The following is a 4,300-nucleotide window of genomic DNA, read 5'->3' on the forward strand; positions in this document are numbered from 1 at the left end:
GCCGTGATTCTTCATCTATCAGCTTCTGAGAAAAGTGCACTAGATCGGTCTGTGTGTGTTGATTTGTCAGATTTCCCTTGTAATTATTTCAGTTTTTCCTTTATATATCTCATGCCTACATTCATTAGAGTCATGTAATTAAATGCCAGTCATTTGATGTTTTTGATGACTTTTATCTTAAATTCACTTTTTTCTGACATCAATGTGCTTTTGCAAGTCCAGTGTTTTATCTCTTTACTTTTGATATTTCCATGTCATTCCACTTTAACTATTTTGCTCTGAAATAGCAAGTGGCTATTTTTAAATGATCACATGTAGGGAGCACCACCTCAATTAAGCATTCAGAAAATGGAGCCTTCGAGGGATGACCTGGTGAAGAAGTCTGAACCAGAGGATAGCTGACCACCATGTCTATAGAGGTCAATATGAGTCAGAATTCCATGGCAGTGGGTTTTTATATAACAAAGTGCCCATGTAGACGAAAATACTTATAGTGGTGATCAGAGGATTTCTGTGAAAATTCATGATCATAAAGGAAAAATTGGAACCACTTAAAAGCTGCAGTACTAGACAGGAAAACAAATGGCAAACATAGATTTGAAATCAGACACATTGTGTCCTTGCTTCTGCTTTCCCACAAGTCCATGACTCTGACTTATTTTGCTGGAACAGCTTTGAAGATGAACGGCTGAAACATGTGGTTTGTGTAAGCACAGGAAATGCTCACCTGCACAAAATGTCCCTGGAAAGTTTTTGCTTAAACTATTTCTGAAGCCTTACAATAGAAGTGCTAAAAGTGATGAGCTAATATTAAAGATACATTGATATTGAAAAAGATCTGATGTGGTCTTATGCCTGACTGGTTGGATTTTTAAAAAATCTCAACCATCCAAAAATTTGCTTAGAAGTTCCTAAAATCTTTGTGTCTGGATGTTTTCACTCCCTCCCTAAAGTTAGAATAAGGAGCCCTGGTGGCGTAGTGTTACATGTTGGGCTGCAGCTGCTCCTGGGGAGAAAGACGAGGCTTCTACACTTGTTATCTGAAACACGCAGGGGCAGCTCTACCCTGTCCTTTCGGGTCATTATGAGTCAGTATTTGAGTCTGATTTTCAGCAGTGAGTTTGATTTTTTTAAGGTTGGGGTGCTTTGTATACCTACTTAGCACATCCAAACTCAAATTGTCTGTGTTGTGGGCTCAAACCAATAGCAATCACTATAATAGCTTGATGATATACAAAAGTCTTTTTTCAGTTATAACTGGACTGCTAGAATCTGAAAGCAATTCTTTTCATTGCAGTCCTGAGTGGAGATAGTAGCCGGATTATTTAGGCAAAAAAAACCCCAAACATTTATCAGAAACTTTCCGGTAGAGCAAGGAGGTAAGACAAAAGTAGAAAGCAAAATGAATGTTATCATTCTTGAGGGTAAGTGAATGTTGTAGGGTACAGGATTGATTATAACATCCTGGTTAATAATACAAGAATAGTAAAATTCTGGTTATGACATCAAAAGGAGCAGTATTATTAATTACAACATTCTGATCCCAGAAACATAAGAATACATTCTAAAATCAATCACCAGCGGGAATTTCTGAGATGGGCGGGGGAAGGAGGCAGGTCATTCAGCAGTCAACACTATGGATTCACCTGTTCCACAATAAAAACCTTCTTGTTTTAAATATATATATATTTACACCCTATATGTACCAAACTATATAGACATATACAAAGAGCATATGCATATCTGTGCATGTTATTGTTGTCAGAAGTCATTGTGTCAGTTCCCCTATAGCAACCATATGTCCTACACTAGCCTCACAATTGTTCACATGGTTGAGCCCGTTGTCACAGCCACTGTGTCCACCCGTCTTCTCAAGGGCCTTCCTCTTTTTCACTGTCCCTCGACTTTACCAAGCATGATGTCCTCCTCTAGGGACTGGTCTTTCCCGACAACATGTCCAAGTATCTGAGACAACGTCTCATCATCCAGGCCACTAAGGAGCATTCTGGCTGTATGTCTTCAAAGACAGATTTGTTTGTCTTTTGGCAGTCCATAGTCCTTTCAATAGTCTTTGCCAGCAGCATCATTGAAATTCATCAATTCTTTGCCAGGCTTCCTTATTCAATGTCTTCCAAGTACCATCCTTGCTCTTCAGCACTTTGAGGAGGTGCAGGGCAGCAGTTTTACTCAATGAGGTGCATCCTTAGATTGCTGTTTCCATGAGCCTTGATTGTAGAAACCTTGACAACTTCCATCTTTCATGTTTTTCTCCTGTTATTACTTCCTGCTCCAGTTGCGAGGGTTTGGGTTTTCTTGACATTGAATTGTAATCCATACCGAAGGCTGTAATCCTTGATCTTCATCAGCAAGTGCTTCAGGTGCTCCTCACTCAGCAGGCAAGCTTGTGTCCTTTGCATATCACAAGTTGTTAAGAAACCTTCTTCCGATCCTGGTGCCACACTTGCCTTCATATAATCCAACTTCTCGAATTATGCATTCAGCAATAGATAGGACTTGCTTAGCAGATTGATTAAGTGAGGTGGGAGGATACAACCCTGACTCACACCATTCTTGATTGTAAACCTTGGAGTCTTTCTTGCTCTGTTCACATAACTGTCCCTTGATGCATGAACATGAGCACAGTGAAGTGTTCTGGAATTCCCATTGTTCTCAAGGCTATTCTGTGTTTGTCCTGTTAGACACGGGAGAATTCCTTTGCCTAGTTAATAGAACACAAGTAAACATCTTTCTAGGAGCCCTGGTGGTGTGGTGGTTGGATTGAGCTGTGATCCCTCTAGGTCAGCTGTTCAAAGACACTAGTGGCTCTGAGGGAGGAAGACAGGACTCTCCACTTCCATAAAGAATCACGGTTTCAGAAACCCACAGGGGAAGGTCTACCCTGTCCTGTGGGGTCAGAGTCAGAATCAACACCATAGCAATGGATTTGTTTTAAAATATCTTTCTGGTATTCTCTGCTGTGCTAGGTACATTGTCTTGTGTCAACTTGAAGGTATAAGAGTGGAGGGGTGGACTTTGATAGTTTTTTAGTGCCAACGTGGTTCTGGTAAGAACATGTGGGTGGAGCTTATCCTGTCAATCAGGCTCCAGCTGAGATAAATGGCTCATTTCAGTTGGTATTACACCAATTCCTGGAGCCTAGTGATTCCTGTGTAGCTCGAACTTCTTTCTTCAGTATCATTAGTTCTTGCTCACATGCTGCCTTCTAAAATGGTTGAACATCCACTAATTCTTTTTGGTAGAATGACTCTGTGTACTCTTTCCATCTTCCTTTGATGTTTCCTGCTTCGCTCAATATTTTGCCCATAGAATTTTTCAATATTGCAACTCGAGGCTTGAATTCTTCTTGAGTTCTTACCGTTTAAGATATACTGAGCACATGCTTCCTTTTGTCTAAGTCTTTGCACACTTCAGTATAATAATTAATCTTGTCTCCTTGAGCTGCCTTTGAAGCTTTCTGTTCAGCTCTTCGACTTCATCAGTTCTTCCATCTGCCTTAGCCATTGCCTGAGGAAGAGCTAGTTCCAGGGTCTCTTCCGACATTCCCGTGGGCCTTTTCTTTCTTTCTTTCCTGTCTTTTTAATGACCTCTTGTTCCTTCATGATGTCCTTGATGTCATCCCACATGGCTCGTCAGGTCTTCCGCCGTGCCGCCGGTGTTCAGGGTGTCAAATCTGTTCCCGGGATGTTCTCAAAATTCAGGTGGATAGACTCAGCGTCTTCTTCTGGCTCCGGTGGGGTTGTTTTCATTCCCTTCAGCTTCCAGCTGAACTGACCCAAGAGCAATTGCAGCTGTTCGTGTCATTTTCAGTTGTGCCCCATCAGCCAGTGAACGGCTCGAAGGCTTTACTCCATTCATGTCACGGTGGCCGTGCTGCCTTGAGAAGGCAGCTCTTCCTCAGCAATATCTTGAGTGGCTTCCAATATGAGGAGCTCATCTTCTGGCGCCATCTCCGACAATGATCTGCTTCTATTTAGTAGGCCTTCAGTGTCCGGCCGTGTTTCTATGCTATCCATATGATTTTCAGGGGCCAATTTCTCTGAAGTAAACAACCGATTCGTTCTTGGTCTGGAAGCTGGGCTGTAACCTGTTCACTTTGGGTGACCCTGTTGGTATTTGAAATACCAGTGATATAGCTTCCATCACAGCAACACACAAACCACCACACTAGGACAAACTGACAGACAAGTGGTGATATGCATATGTGTGTATAGGTGCTAAAAAAGGTTCACAGAAGGATGACCTTTCAGCAGAAGTTTTCTGATCACGACATGCTGAGTGA

The sequence above is a fragment of the Echinops telfairi genome, unplaced genomic scaffold (genome assembly GCF_000313985.2).
Source record: "Echinops telfairi isolate 266 unplaced genomic scaffold, ASM31398v2 ScPeMD7_2010;HRSCAF=2546, whole genome shotgun sequence".
In the NCBI taxonomy this organism is placed as follows: domain Eukaryota; kingdom Metazoa; phylum Chordata; class Mammalia; order Afrosoricida; family Tenrecidae; genus Echinops; species Echinops telfairi.